The sequence below is a fragment of the Falco naumanni genome, chromosome W (assembly GCF_017639655.2).
Source record: "Falco naumanni isolate bFalNau1 chromosome W, bFalNau1.pat, whole genome shotgun sequence".
NCBI lineage: Eukaryota > Metazoa > Chordata > Aves > Falconiformes > Falconidae > Falco > Falco naumanni.
This window is the reverse complement of record NC_054079.1, coordinates 23,102,011-23,118,875: the sequence shown is the minus strand read 5'-3', so window position 1 is coordinate 23,118,875 and position 16,865 is coordinate 23,102,011. Positions and strand designations below refer to the sequence as shown.

General features: G+C 41.9%; 1 long non-coding RNA gene across 1 annotated transcript; it reads left to right on the top strand.

The window, feature by feature from the left end:
• The first annotated feature begins 5,492 nt into the window (after positions 1-5,492).
• On the top strand, positions 5,493-9,106 carry LOC121080475. The gene is made up of 2 exons (XR_005825376.1): positions 5,493-6,228; positions 7,775-9,106. It is a non-coding gene; the product is annotated as an uncharacterized LOC121080475 (long non-coding RNA).
• Positions 9,107-16,865: the final 7,759 nt, after the last annotated feature.

Below are 16,865 nucleotides of genomic sequence, written 5' to 3'. Positions count from 1 at the left end.
CAAGAGACTGGGAAGGGACACAGCCAGGTCAGCTGACCTGAACCAGCCAAAGAGGTATTCCATACCATGGGACGTCATGCTTGGTATATAAACTTGGAGGGTTAGCTGGGGGGGGATCATTTCTCGTTTCTTGGGGACTGGCTGGGCATCGGTCAGTGGGTGGTGAGCAGTTGTACTGTACATCACTTGTTTTTTTCCTTTTCCCTTCCTTTGGATTTTACCTTTTTTCCCCACCTTTCCATCCTAATTGTTATTGTTATTGTTATTGTTATTACTGTTGGGTTTATATCTTTATTCTGTTTAAATTATTAAATAGTTCTTATCTCAACCCTCGAGTTTTAAATTCCTTTCTGATTCTCCTCCCCACCCCTCCGGGTGGGGGGGAGTGAGCAAGTGGCTGTGCGAGGTTTGGTTGCCGGTAGTGTTTGGTTGCTGGCCGGGGTTAAATCACAACAACCATCCATATTGGAATTTGAAACAACAAATTAAGAGACATTACTGATATTGTTTTGAACAATATATTGGTGATATGAGAAAGAAACAATGTAAAAAACAGACAAGATGCTGAAGTCTGATACATTCATGATAAGTACCTAACGAAAACCAAAAACATTATTTGTTTGAGAGGAAATGGCCTCAAGTTACACCAGGGGAGGGTTAGACTGGATATTAGGAAAAATTTCTTTACCGAAAGGGTTGTCAAACATTGGAACAGGCTGCCCAGGGAAGTGGTTGAGTCACCACCCCTGGAGGTGTTTAAAAGACTGTAGACATGGCACTTAGGGACATGGTTTAGAGGTGGACTTGGCAGTGTTAGGTTAACAGTTGGACTCAGTCATCTTAAAGGTCTTTTCCAACCTAAATGATTCTATGATTCTATGATTATCACCTTATGGGCACTCAGCTTTCAGGCAGAAAGAAGAAAAAAACAATCAAACCTTTTCATTCACATTTTGGCTGAGAATTAATTTGATTTTCAGTTGTGAAAGGAGTGGTTTAGGTCAGATCGCTTAAAGAATTACCACCAAAGAGTTTGAGTGAAAGAGGTTTAATATGAATTTGTGGAAATGTGACTGCACAAGATTCAATGGCAAGGTTCACTCTATTACGTATTACATGGAGTAAATGAAGAGAGATAAATCAAGTTGGAATCAAATCAGAATAGAGTTGGAAATAGTTTATAAAGATCAAAGGCATAAGAGGGTAAAGGAGATCCTCCCATTGAGTCACAAGGTTTAGAGCGGACCCCCTTGCTTTCTAAACTCTCACAGATTTTAGGTGTGGCTAGATCCAATCTTAGTCTCAGACTTGGTCACTGGTTTGTATCTAAACGGGGGAGAGAGAGAGAAAAAAATTGTTCACAATTCAAGATATTCTATAGGATTTTAGCAGCAAAGAAAATCAATAAAATTTGTTTTAAATCACAAAAATTACCTAACTACTTCAAGCGTGCAATATATATTATAACAAAGGTATACTGCTAAAAGTTTGCCTCGAGTTCAGTGAAATACTCACATCTAATGCCTTTGCATTCCTCAGTGGATGAAGTGTTGAGCCTCAAGGAGCAAGGGTATCAGCCCAGGCCCCATTGTTGGCTTTCTGCAACGGTCCCCCTAGTATCGCAAACTTGGAGGTTTTCAAACTCTGAGCAGCATCCTGCTCAGAGGGAGATGCTGGTCACAGCCTGCTGTGGTCCAGGAGAGTTCAAAAGGGTCTCGCTTTAGGACTGCTGTTTATAAGGCTGTGAGATGATTGGCTTTAGTCATCAGTAAATTTCCATCCTGGCTGCAACCTGAGTTGGTAATTTTTCAAAATTCCAAGAACAATGGTATAATTCCACTCAGGTTACCACTCAGGCTATGTTCCGGCAGGAGAATTCCGGGATTGTCAGGGTGTCATGTGAGGGGGGGGGGGGGGGGGAGATTTTCTCAACCCCTAGTATTTGATCTGTCTATCAGCGCCCCAGGAAAGCCAAGACCCTTGTGCTCAACCAGTCTGTCAGCGTCCCGTTCCAGGGACCCTTCACTGAACAGTCCTGCTGGATTGGAGGGTGATTTGACTGACTTGTTCAGGGAAACGTGCCAACAGCATCAGGGGGACCCCTAAGCGGGTCTTCCCACTTTATTTGAATATGTTACCTGCAGACAGTGACTACTAGCGCCCCCTAAGGACTAACACTAACAGTTTATGGAATAACACCCATATATAAAATATATAAAATCGTATATAAAACCATATAAAATCGTGACAAATTAAGGTTCGTGATTGCTGGTGATAGGGACTGTCTGAAAAAACAAGCTTGAAGTGATATACAACCAAACTATATACAGCCAAAACTATAATCACTAATAACAGCTAGTGTGAGTTAGTTATTAGCGCGCATAAGATAAAGTTCTTACCCAATAGGTGTCCCTATGGGGGAGAAGACAGGTTCAGCCTGTCGACTGATCCCAGAAGTTACGATGGAGTCTTCCTTAACTCCTCTCCTCATCCATTCACTTTTTATACTTTTCTTTACTCTCAGGTGGAGCTTGAGTGACTCTAGTCATACACACTTTCATTATTGATTGGTGTAAAATTCTCTCGCTTCTTGTTTAAAACATAGCCAATAAGAAATATAACGCACATGCTTGGTGAGGGGTGGTTGTGCCTTGGAGGTGGGTAACTTTGGGATGGAGGTGTGGATTAGTATTACAATGAGATTATAATGACCAAGGTTCATCTAAGGAAAATGATTTTGCCACAGTTGTTGGCTCAGCAACAGTCATCTTCTCTTATATCTCCCATTTGACAGCTGCTATGCGGTTTGTCAGCTGTATGGTACCATCAAGTTCCCAGTCCTGCAAGAAGTACAGCAGAGCCTTGTTGTGGTGTCTCCACTCTGCTCCACCCTCCACTGCTCCTCTAGAATAGCAGGTTGTGTTGCCTAGGGAACCATGATGGAGTAGATTCTGTGCATGCCAACCATCTTGAAAGTGGCAACTGTATTTCACCCTGAAAAGGTTTATATAATACTACAACTTCTGTTAGGTCCCAGCTTTCTCTAATTCCCCCCTCCAAGCAATTTTTCCACACAGGGAATAACTGATTGTCTCCATTCTCATTCCCTGCTTTGACCAGTCAACTGGAGTTCCAGTATGGACAGTGCTGTTCTCTGCCTTAGCTGAGCAAGACTTACTGGTATGGTCAAGGGGTGCTTAACCGCCCAACTCATTACTCAAGGTTCCAAGGCCTACTCAGCAGCTCCTGGGGTCATAGAACAGCCCAGAAAAAGGGGAAAAAGTTTGCCACCACATTTTCTCTATATTTTTGGGTAGGAAAATGCAGATTCTCCTTGGCCTTCCTTTTGTTGCTAATGTATTTTGTATTGTCTTTTACGGCAGTCACCAGATTAAGTTCTAGTTGGGCTTTAGCTCTTCTAATTTTCTCCTTGCATAACCTCACGACATCCTTGTAGTCCTGAGTTGCCTGCCCCTTCTTCCAAAGGTGGTAAACTCTCCTTTTTTTCCTGAGTTCCAGCCAAATCTCTGTTCAGCCAGGCCAGTCTTTTTCCCCACTGGCTCGTCTTTCAGCACATGGGGACGGCTTGATACTGCTCCTTTAAGATTTCCTTCTAGAAGAACGTCCAGCCTTCCTGGACTCCTTTGCCCTAAGTACTCACCAGAGGAATGCCAGGAAACTGAAAATATTGAAAAAGTTTGCAGAATTGGGGCCTTATCCAACATCTAAGGAACACACGTCCACTCACTCAACCCATCCCTGACCCAAGGAGGACAGGTAAGGGAATAGGAAGAGCAAAAGCAAGAAAACTCTGGGTCCAGATAAAGACAGTTTAATAAGTAAAGGAAAGAAGAAAATGAAAGAAAAAACAAGTGATGCAAAGACAATCACTTCACAACTTACCACAAATAGATTGATGCCTAGCCAGTTTCTGAGCAATGGCTACCTCACCCAAAACCTTCTCTTATTTTTTATTGCCGAGCATGACATCATATGGAATATTCCATTCCTTTTGCCAATTCAGGTTAGCTGTCCAGGTTGTGTCCCCTCCCAGCCTTCATGCTCACCCCCAGCCTACTTACTGTGGGGGCAAAGTGGGAAAAAGAGGAAGTCTTGATGCTGTGCAAGCATTGTTCAGCAATAGCCAAAATGCTGGTGTGTTATCAACACTGGTTTAGCCACAGATCCAAAACACAGTGACATGTGGGCTGCTACAATGAAAATTAACTCCATCCCAGCCACACCCAGTACACCTTGGTAAAGTGTTTCAGTGTTAATTACCTTAACTTAAATTAAAAATTTCGATTTAAATTTAATTTAAAGCAGTTATTTTCATTCTGACATTCTTGAGTTTAAAGTCCATTGATCTTGTGGTATCTTTATTTATCACAATGAAGTATTCTCCATTAAGCTGACTTAGGCAAACTTAAGTACTTCAGGAAGGAACATAGTCTAATACAGCTTTTTTGTAAGCTTTGAAGCTGTTTTCTTGTCTGAACACCTTCTTATGCATTTTTTTTTTTTAATTCTAAGGGGGAAAAAAACATTTATTCTGTCTTTAACTCCTGAGAATTTGAGGTATTTTTCTATGGTGCCTGAGAAATGGACTAGTGGAAGTGCCTCACCTAACCTCTGCTGCTTCAGTCTCGTTCCAAAATGGAGATGGATTTTTTGTGTGTAACAGCTGATCTCAATACTTGGTGGGCTGAAGTAGCAGCCACAGGAAACCCCTGCAGTCCTGCTGAGGGGGTGGCAGATGCCTTGGCTGCTCAGCCTTGCTCACCCTGAGGGGGGCAGCCATGACATAAACCCTAGGCCAACATCTCTAGCTGATTGACTGTGGCTCAGATGTTGGCTCCTGGCTAACACAACTCTTCAAGTATGAGGTGATTTGACAGCTACTGTAGCCACCTTGCTCTGTTATACCCACATGATAACTCTCTTCTTTCAAGCCTTTACTTCCTTCATGAGCAAACCACATTTTCATGTTAATCTCAATCTCTTGTTCTTGCAGGGTGCTGAAGAAAATTCCAAGTCTGGTACCACATCCTGGTCAGTAATGACCCCATAATCCTCCCTAGCATGATGGAGTGTAATTGCATATGTGGGAATCCAAAAAGGAGAAAGCAGGTAAATCACTTCCTCTTTCCAACACATTTGGCTGTGTAATTGTGTTGCTCAGAGCAGTCTTTCGCTCAGCAGCCACTACTTGCTTTTGCCACTCTGGGAACATGTAGACTCCAGCAGTAGGAAAAGTTACATGATTATTTTTTTTTCTGAGCATGACCTACCTTAAACAAACAGCTTTCTCGTTAATCACTTCGAAACAACTTGAGTTAGATATCAAGAGGAAGAAAAGAGGAGTGTTCTGCCTCCAGCTAGGGAATGCCTTCCTCATGGAGGCAAGTGTCCTCTGTGCAGCTGCATGCCAAGCCTTCCTAAATATGCCCTAATGCCACTCGTAACCGCATAGGAAGACCAAGAAATGCATACGTGTTTATTAGGGGGCTCTGATTTTAGACAGAAACAAAAAAAACCCCACACCACACTAAACAGTAACATGTGGCCAAGGCCAGGTTCTCCGCCACACTGCGCCGGTCATAGGCGCCCCTCAGGCTGGGCCGCGCCCCACCCCTGCCCCCTCACGCAGGAGCTGCAGCGGGCACCAGGAGCGACACCGGCCCCAGCGCCCGTTCGCTGCTGCGACGGGTGGACGGGCCAGCGAGCGCCTGCTGCTCCCAGCCCCAGCAGTATCCGGTGCGGCAAGGAAGCTGCTTTGGTTCCGCCACCCCCTCCAAGCGGCCCTTCCAGCCGCCATGGCCCGGCGGCGCTGTCCCCTCCCGGCTGTTGCTCCTCCTCCTCCCCGCTCTGTCCCAGGGCGCAGGAGTGACATCACGCCCAGGGTTTCCATCCGACTAAGGGAGGAGGAGGTTGAGCGGAGTAGCAGCGTGATGGCGGTGATCGGGAGGACTTAAGAAACAGCGGCGGAGCAACACGGCACCTACTTCTTAGGCATTTCCCTTCCCGGTTTGGGGTTCTATTGTTCAAGCCGGTAGGGGCTGCAGGCGAGCCTGCCGCGTGGGGCTGTAAGGAACCGGCGGCCCAGGCCCTGTGGGGGCTGCAGGAGAGCCTCCGATCCTAGGTTGCAGCACAGACCTCTTCGTGGGGTGAGGCGCCGTCTCGGACCAGGGCAGCTCTAGGGAGGCCGGGCCGGGCGCACACACGCAGGTAGGCAGAGGCCCGCCATGGCTCCTTTCCTTTTCCCTGGTCTGGAGTTGTGTGGTGGCTGTCGCTTTTGAAGATGGATGGGGAGGCGACTGGCGTTGAGAAGAAGAGGTTGGATGCCCGGTGCGAGGCTGGGGCTCCTGGGCCTGCTCGCTGTTTTCCAAAGAGGGAGGCAAGGAGGGAGCTGTGAGAGCTGAGGCGGGCAGCCGGGGTTGAGCCTCTTTAGCTCTCTTCTGCGGGGGGAGCTTGTGACGAACGGGCTGGGAGGCAGGAGTGCGGCCTTCGCTCTTCTCTGGCCATGGCGGGGCGCTGGGAGAAGCGAGCACGGAGGACAGCGGCTGCATTAGCAATACTGCCAGGGGAGCCTTGACCAGGAGCGGCGCCTGTGCGGGTTGCGCCACCAGCAGAGGGCCATCTCCGTGGGCGGGAGGTGAACCCGTGGGAGGTAAGGAGGCAGCCCTCGCGTGGGCTCTCCCCAGGAGCACCTTAGGAGCGGTCGATCACGGGAGGCCGCGAGAGCGCGGTGCGGGTGGTCGGGGAGGATCGTCGCCGGAGCAGGGAGTGGACGACAAGGAGATAGTTTCGTGGCCGCTAAAGATGTTTCCTGGGGCCCGGGGAGTGCCGGTCCTAGAGGTGGCAGGGTGTTCGCACCCTGGACGCGGGAGGGCAGACTGCGCGGAGCTTGGCCTCGTTGGGCAACAGAGGCCGATCCGCGAGGAACCACCAAGCTGCCTAGCTCGCCGCCGCGGGGGCCCCAGCCTCGCTTTGCGGCCTCTCTGGGGTTACAGGGTTCTTTCCTATCACTTTTCTTCCGTCATCGCCTTTGTTTGCTGGCTGGAGTGGCCCTGGTGTCTGAGATAGTGCCTGAGGGCAGGGCTTTTTCCATTCCGGAACGAGGCGACCTCTGCCTCCATCATGAGCTGTAGGTCGGGCTGTATTAGAGGAGAGCACCTTGAGGCAGGCAACCTGCAGGCGAGCCCCTAATCTCTTTTACACCACTGAATCTGTGAGAGGCGCTGCTCTTTAGCTGATTATCAGTGAGTTCATACTTGCACTCCATTTAAAGTGAGCCTAAACTTCCTAGGTGCATCTCACACGGTAGAGATCTGATTGAAAATGTTGATGTATAGGAAATAATGATTACTCCGATCTTACTAGCCTGATGTAGTTGAGTCATTTTTTTAAAATGGGGCAGTCTTTATTTTCCTGCTTCTACCCCCAACTGGATGTAAGCATTATGTCTGTGTCTGGAAATGCTTCTGATATGTTTTTGTGCATGAAATAATTTTGCTAATTAGATCTTAGGGCTTTAATATCCGTAGTTTATATTTATGTGTTTGGGGAGGCTGTTTTCCTTTAAAATAAAGTTAGATCTGGTTGTTCTTAAGTACTATGGCATACCAAAAGCTATTTTTCAGTTAAAAAGAAGATGTCAAATGTGGTAGATACTCCCTTTCAGTGTTGTAACAGGACAAGTTATTTTCAGTATCTTTCAGTTGCAACCATCAAATATTTCAAGTTATATCACCATTTTCCTTTACTACTTTAGATAATTTGGGAAAAATCTTCAATACCTGCAGAGAACAGTTGAGTAAACAAGTCACCTGGAAAAGAGTACCAAGAAGTAGATTCTTGACATCTGCCTTCTAACCTGAGTGGACTTCTATTTATCTTTTAAACTTAATATTTACAATGAATGGGCACAGTGATGAAGACATTGTAAGAAACAGTAGTGGAGAGTCAAGGTAAGCACTTTCAGTCCTTGGCTATGTATTTTGTTTATTAGAACTGGTTTACATTTTAACTTTGTGCCAAACCTTCCTGGTGAGCAAGTAGACCATTATTTAGGAGGACCGGTCATGCTTTTTTAAAGATGCTTAATCTGCTTGTTAGAATCAGTTAGCTTCATTTAATAACTGTAACAATCATGTGTATACACCTTACGTAATACAGTTTTAATGCTATTTAAGCTCTATTGGCATCCATTACTCTTTTTTTCCTCAAAAGTTGTCTGAAGTATCAATCTGAAACAGATTAGATTGAAATGTTAAACTCATGTCTATGAAGTGTAGGGCATGCATGCATACATAATATGTGCTATATAAACCCCGAATTAGGCTATCTCTAAAGTTGGAACAGTGGACTACTAATTCTAGTGAGGCTTCCATATTTGTTGAGTTTTCAAAGCAGTATAATGGAAAGCATTAACTTCATGTTTGTTTTCCAAAGTGAAAGTACAGTTTTCCCAGCTGTTTTCTTAATATAATCATCATCATCATCATCATCCACTCCTCTAACGTCACTTGCTGGTGTTCTAGGATATGTAGAGAGTTCACTTGGTTGGAAAAGCTTGGTTAGAACTTCTCTGCTGCAAGATGAGGATAACCGTGAACTTCTAGGGGTGGAATTAAATTTGTATTCTAGAACACTGCTAAGTTCAACAAGTGTCTGCTGCACTAGGAAGTTAATATTTCTAAAACTGGGAATATGATGAATGCTGCAGATTTAAGAAGGCAAGGCAAACTTACAAATAGAAGCGGTTGTGATCATGCTGTCAGTCTACCCATCTGTCTGTCTGTCTTCACTTTCTGATCACAGCCTGTTTAACCTGTTAGTTAATTCCATCAGTCAGAGGTCATAAAGTAAACTGAGTTCTGTGGGCTTTATGAAAACAGCCAGTTGGGGTAGAGGGGATAGATCTAAATTATTGCCCCAAGTGAAGAAATCCAAGAACAACATAATGGCCAGCTGATCATTCAGCATGTGCTGGCCATTAAGCTTGCATGTAGCATAGTGAGTAATGGGGTGGGAAGAAGGGGGAAGAGAGAAGTGTTTAGGTGATATTAGGTGCAAATCTCTAAGAAACCTATGAGCAGTAGAATTAAAGACACAAAAGTTGTTAAAGTTTATTTTTTTTAATGTCAAGCTTCCGTGTTATACCTAGAAATATTCTAGAAAGTCAGTAAACTTTGAATCTTGTGAATAATTTGTAAGCTTTGTTGTTGTTGTTGTTGTTGTTGGATTTCTGCTTCCAGTAAAGATGATATTTGTCTAGTTAGCAAACAAATTTTAGGTTTCTTCTAGTAAGTGGCAAAATATTTCTGATTACTTATATTAAGAAAAAAAAAAAAAAGAAAACAAACAGCCAATCCCAAAACAAGCCTTGTCAGCTGAGTAGAGGAACATGAACAAAATAAAACAGTGTGAACAAAGCTAGTCTTCTGAACTTTTAGAGAGTTATAAATAAGATCTCCAACAAATGTTAACTTATCAGGAACAACTCCGATGACTTTATATTTATGAAGTTTTTTACTACTTGAAACAAGCCACATAGCTAAAAATAATGTAGGAATAATACTGTGTATCAAACTATGACCACTTGTAAATACCAGTATATCAAAGTTATTCAAAAGCTGTAGCAATTCTCATAAGACTAAACCAACTAAATATCAAAAAAGCATCCAGACAACTTTATTAAACTAAATATCAGAAAGATGCAAATTACTTAAAACATGATAGTTGCCTGTGAAGTGAGAGTTTGTTCATCTTAAATGTGCTGCTGAGCACATTTTAAAGCTTTAAAAAAAGTTTTTAAATGTTAAACTTTGTTTCCTCTAGGCTTGTATCAGTCATTGACCCTGTAGCCTAATTCAGACAGATCTCAGAAAACCTATTTGTATGCTTGCCATTTGCTATCAAGAAATTCTATTTTTGTAAATGAAGGGTGAAGGCTTCCAATATTAAATAATTGAGCCCTTTTTCTGTCCAGGCTATTTTCATTATTAAAATAATTATTGTGAAAGGTGTTTGCTTATGGGGTACCTTAGTATGTCTTGCCCCTGTTGTTGTGGTTTGGTTGGTTTGTGGGTGTGGTGTTGTCATTCTCCCCCCCTTCCCCCTTTCTTCAAGTTTTCCAGAACTCTAAATGACTTTCACTAGAAGGAAAATTCCTTAAGCTAGCTGTGACTGCAGACAGATATCTAACTGTAACCAGGGAAGTGAAGCTGCATTTAGTCTTCAAATAGTCTGGGAATATGAATTCTACAGAATGGAAATAAAATCAGTAACAGGGTAGCTTGTTACTGGATAGCAGTCTGGTAGCTTGTCTGGATAGTAAGTAATTATAAGTACAAAAACTTTACAGCAGTGCTCTGAGAAACTGACTCTTAAGAAAAACGTTTTTGTGTAGTGTTCTTGAAAGCATTCTGTTGCAAACTTGAATAGGACTAAATACATATTAGCTAGCATTAAGAAAGCGTAATGAGCAAGGAAGGGCAGTTATAGCTGAACTGCAATACAAGCTCTAGGTAGAACAGGGAATGCAGAAATGAAGCATTGGTGCCAATTGAACAGCAATCTGATTTCCTGTCTCTTTGCTCTTCCTATGTTTCTTGTAGAACAAGACATGGAGCACTTGAGCAGACCTTACTTCTCTGTAGGTAAAAAAGGGTGTGCTCTGTCACCCTCAAAGCAAAGTTCTTCCTTGTATTCAGAAGGAACTTCCTGTGTTTCAGTTTGTGCCTGTTGCCCCTTGTCTTGTCGCTGGTCACCACTGAAAAGAGTCTGGCCCCATCCTCTTGATACTCGCCCTTAAGATATTTATATGCATTGATAAGATCCCCTCTCAGTCTTCTCTTCTCCAGGCTAAGCAGGCCCAGCTCTCTCAGCCTTTCCTCATAAGGGAGATGTTTCAGTCCCCTAATCCTCTTTGTAGCCCTCCACTGGACACTCTTCAGTAGTCCCCTGTCCCTCTTGAAGTGGGGAGCCCAGAACTGGACACAGTACTCCAGATGCGGCCTCACCAGGGCAGAGCAGAGGGGGGGGATCACCTCCCTCGACCTGCTGGCCATGCTCCTCCTAATGCGTCCCAGTATCCCATTGGCATTCTTGGCCACAAGGGCACACTGCTGGCCCACGGGCAACTTGCTGTCCACCAGGACTCCCAGGTCCTTTTCCGCAGAGCTGCCTTCCAGCAGGCAGGTCAACCCCCAGCCTGTACTGATGCATGGGGGTTATTCCTCCCTAGGTGCAAGACCTTACATTTGCCTTTGTTGAACTTCATTAGATCCCTCTCCGTCCAGCTCTCTAGCCTGTCCAGGTCTCGCTGAATGCCAGTGCAGCCTTCTGGTGCATCAGCCACTCCTCCCAGTTCTGCCATTCAGAAAGTTCTCAATCCACCTCGCTTGTCCACTCATCTAGCACACACTTCCTGAGCTTACCTATGAGGATGTTATGGGGGACAGTGTCAAAAGCCTTGCTGAGGTCAAGGTAGACAACATCCACTGCTCTCCCCTCATCTACCCAGCCAATCATTCCATCATAGAAGGCTATGAGGTTGGTCGGTGTATTGGGTCTGGCTGAGCCCCATAGCAGCCCTCATAGTGCTGTGCTTGGTAGCTAGAAATGTGATGATAACACACCAGTGTTTTGGCTACTGCTGAGCAGTGCTCCCACAGCATCAAGGCTGTCTCTCCAACCTCCCTTCCCCCACCCTCACCAGTAGGCTGGGGGTGGGCAAGATCTTGGGAGGGCACATAGCCAGGACAGCTGGTCCAAAGTGACCAAAGGGATATTCCATACCATATGACCTCTGCTCAGATAGAAAAGCTAAGAGAAAGGAGGAGGAAGGTGGGCATTTGTTATTTACAACATTTGTCTTCTGGAGCAACTGCTACACATACTGAAGCCCTACTTCCTGGGAAGTGGCTGAACATCACCTGCTAGTGGGAAGTAGAGAATAACATCTTTTGTTTTCTTTCGCTATTGCTTCATTAAACTGCCTTTATCTTGACCCACAAGTTTGTTTTTTTTATTTTATTCTCTCCTCCCCTGTTCTGCTGAGGAGGGGAATGATAGAGCAGCTTGGTGGGCACCTGGCATCCAGCCAAGGTCAACCCACCACAGTCAGGTATGATTTCCCCTTGGTGAATCCATGTTGACTACTCCTGATAACCTTTTCCTCCACATGCTTAAAGATGACCTCCAGGATGAGCTGTTCCATCACCTTTCCAGGTGTTGAATCTATTTGCTATACTGAGATTGTCAAACACCACAAAAGGTGTGAAGCTCTACAATAACTGTAATGGAATGCTAACTTAGATTAGACTTTGATTATAGACTTTTTCATGTCAAAACTATTAATTACACATTGCAGAGTCTGTCTGCTTCCTCCCAGGGTGAGACCCACAGCTATGTGACATTGAAGCTGGTAGAATGTGGTGGGTTGACCTTGGTGTGCCAGCCAACCAGCAAAGGCTTTGGTCCCCACTTCTCTTGTTGCTTTTTCAATTTTCATGACCTCAGATTCAACAGTTTTACTTAAAATATGACATACAACATCCCTTTTCAAGCATCACCTGAATCAACTCCTTCCCTAACCTGTAAATTCCCTCGTTAAATAACAGATTCCCAGGATTAATGCAACCTTAATGAGGCACAGTTATAATAAGAAAGCTCATGTATTTTTTACGTCAAGCTTTGCTGCCCCAGCCTCCAGGAAACAGTTGCTTGAATGTGTTACGTATCAGTAGGATTTTATGCTGTTATGTAATTCAAAGAAATTATTCAATGTAGAGTTGTTCTTTTGGTTAAATATACATCATAAATATACAGGACAGCACATTATAGAACAGCTAATGTTACAGTGAGGGCCTTACATTTTGCACTGCTTAACTTCTTGCTACTGTATGTAATGACCTGACTTTGCTTTCATTTAGCTAGTATTCAAGTTTTAACTTCTACCTCTACAAAGGCAAGGAAAAGTTCTAACATACACAATTTCCAGGTATGATATTTATTTGTAACTGACCCCTAGACTAGGGATTGATGCAATGACTTTAAGTGGAGGCCCAACTGACTTCAGTGGAGTGGCAGAGATAGCTGCCAGTGGTTAATTAAATTAAAAATGTGTATCTGAAATTGTTACCGAAATCTCGGAATGAAAAACTTATCAACACCAATGTGATGTAGATAAGCAGACACTTCTTTATTGACGGCCGGGTGCGTGAGCGAGTCTTCTCACGATCAATACACACCAAGCTTCAAAATCATACACCTCATATAAAACTTATTCATACATATTCATTAATTATTCATGCATAAACATAGTATTTCCCAAAAATCATTAACATACTCTCACTTCATATGTTAATTAGCTTATCAGTCCTTCGCGCTTGCACAAATTCTTCCAAGAATTGTGGGCAGGGGTCTTTGGGAGGAAGGCCGTAGGTCTTCCTCATGGTGTACTTTTGTCTGGAATGTGATGGTCTTGCAAGTTTGCAGTGTTCTTATCGGTCTGAGCTAATTTATGTCCTTGTCAACCATCTGTGTCTTCTGCTTGTTTCTTTTAGTCGCTCCCTCTAGATAACTTATAAACAGGCCCCTTGTTAGAGAAAGTTAAAGAAAGAGAAACAGACTCCTTCTTTCATCAGTTATTTCATTAATTATTTCTTTCAAACTATGGTTACATGACCTAATTACTATACCTACATTCTTTGAATAAATATAAGCTCTTAGCCTTGGTACAGGGCTGTACAGAGGATTTCATAGCAGCTTTTGTTGTGCAACTACTAGTTTCATTAGAATATATTTCTTATTCCTCTATATTTCTATTAAAATGATTTTAGCAAATCTGTAACAGAATTATAGGTTTAACTCTAGATTCCTTTACACTTATGAATTGAAACAATGCAGTTATATACATGCATTTTTATGTCTGAATGGAGAACACATATAATACTTGACTACATTACATAACCACACACAGTTTTAATAAGTGGAAAAGCATACCCATTTTTACGTTGTAAAAAACTCTGTCTTTGGTTAATAAGCAAGTTTGTTTTATTAGTGCCAAATATCTATTCATACTGATTATTTAAGCACCTTTGTCTTTTTTAATTTATAAAATATGGGCTACAAAAACACTCCTATTTTACTTCAGATAAAAATATAAGCGATCATTTATAATTTCTAGTCTTTTCAGAATTTGAATAAATGTTGATTTTCCAACAACAACAAAAGATCTTGGCTATTATTTTGTGTTGCTTCTGCTTTATGTTTTATTTAAGAAATCCTTTGCCAGTAACATTCTTAAATAATGTGATTCTGGGAATGTATACCATGTCATATTTTGTTAACATGAAAGAGGAAATATTCCAGTCCTCAGATCACACTTTAAAAAATATGACCAGTCTATATAGGAGAACAATATCTGTACCCATTACAAAGCTTTCATTGCCTGTGAAAACTGAGTAAAAATTAACTTCACATCATGAAACTGCAAAAGCAAATTAAAGAAATTCAGTCATTCGTATCAACTCTGGCTGTATCTGCTAAATATTTAGTTCTAAAAAAGAAAACCAGAAGGCAATGAATAGAAACAATAATGGTCAGTAGCATGTGTTGCATGTTATTTGAATGGGAAGTAATTTATCGCTTATGAAATAAAAGCTGTTTATTCTTGTGATTCACTGTTTGTAACAATTTTTACAATTTATCTGTTTAAAAAGTAAGAAACTGTACCACTATGAGCATATGAATACTGCACACGTCAAATTGGCTGTACAATAACAGAAGGACATTTGCTATTGGTGTATGCACACAGACAAAGCAGCCATTTTGAAAAAAAGAAAAAAAGAAATGTTATGGGTGTTTAACCCCTTGTGTGTCTCTGGTTTCACACTACTGCTTTGATTGGGGTAGCCTGGGAGTGTGACCTGAAATTCTTTAAAAATAAGCATACAGGTTAAATACTGAAACAAAGATTATATGTATTATATTTTTATTCAGCCAGTAGCAATAGAGACGATATAAGAAACAGGTTCAGAATAAGAGATTTTGAATGTATTTGCATGTGTGTCCGGGGTTGGGGGAGGGGGTTAAGTTTTCCAGTGTGAAGATTATACAGAAATGAAACATTGCCTACATAGTTTTATTTCATGACAACAACATAGTGGGCCTTGGGTCAGATGTGTGAAGCTATTTCTCAAAGAAGCTGCATATATAATTGAGACCCTATGAAGGGGTCTCAGTTGAAGTTGCCAGGTTACATTCATTTCAAAAGCAGAGCCATTTGTTATCAAATTTAAATTAACTCTCTCAGCACTGAACTCACAGTTTAAAGCACAGCTTTTCAAACATTATTTACTGTCTAAGGAAGGAAAAATTGTGCCTGCTAACTGACAACATTATTTCACAAAAGACAGAAATCTTACCCATATTTATTCCTGCAGAGCAATAATCTAGAAAGATTAATTTCTGAAGGATATCTTGATGCCCTATTCTCTCTTAGGAACCACAGTGTTCTTTTTCTTCTCTTGTTATTTTCATTCCCTTTAAAAAAAAAGAAATCACAATTTCAGCTTTAATTTGGAAATAAATTAATAATTCAATATTTGCTGCTGTTTTTCTGCAAGCATGCCACAGCTGCTTTCACCAAATATTTTGGGTTTATGAGATTGCATACAAATTAGAGACTCATAAGATATTTATATTTTTCAGCCCCACATGACCTACAACTTTTGGGTTTGATCCTGTAGCTTTTATTTGCACTGACAATCCTTATAGATATAACTGCAATGTGATTTTTTTACATTCAAGAATTACTAATGAGATAAATGATGTCTGGATTGCACTAATTATTATTATTTATTTCCTTGAGCACCCCAGTGTGCTATGCACTTTCTAAACAGAGACGTTTTTGCCCCAAGGAGCTCACACAGCTGTGCAAATATCTTTTAAAAGCAATCCATATGACTTTTTTATGCAGTATCTTAAGTAGCAAGGGGCAAACAATAAAAACAAACACCGAAAATCATAAACATTCATTCACTAAATTAATCTGCTTTTGCTGAGTTCGTGCTCTTCCTGTATTCACTTTTGGTAAATATTTTAGCAGTTGATTGTCAATGGCAAAATATTTGTGGAAAGCAAATATACCCTGGAAAGAAGTCTGTCTGATAGAAAATTTTAGTGTTCTTGGTTCATTCTTTGGAGATGATGGATGCTCTTGAGCTCAGCAGGAACATGCATGCTTGAAAGTAAGGCGCATTAGCCCAGATCCTCAAGGGACGGTCCCCATCAGTCACCTTTGAAGACAGACACTATGTTGGACAGAAACCAGAATGATCACTCAAAACTTTGCAGCCTTAGCTCCAAAGATAAAATAACAGGTACAACAACATATGACTTCTCCAGCCAATCACAACTGATGAGTACAATGCAGATTTTGAATATCAATAATGAAGTCATACAGTAGGGAAAAAAGCTACCTTGCAATCTGCTCATAAAGATGACAAGAGATGAAAATATGACTAAATTTATCAAATAAATTATTCATAGTAAATTATTTGCTCTGTCTGGTCTTAAATTAGATTTACTCAGGCTAATCAACAAAGATATGCCAACAATTAAACCCAACAGAACATCCCAGTCATATACATACTGTATGTGTGCCTGAATACATCATCATACAATACAGGCTTTTTGAACAAGAAAAGAAAGATGCATATACTTTCATAAATTCTGTATAAACCACAATTATGTTATTTTTCAGTGTTTTGTTTCAAAAATATAAAAGTTTTATTTTTTAAAGCTTTTAAACCTGAGATTTTTACCCAATTTAACTTGATATTTTTGTTTTC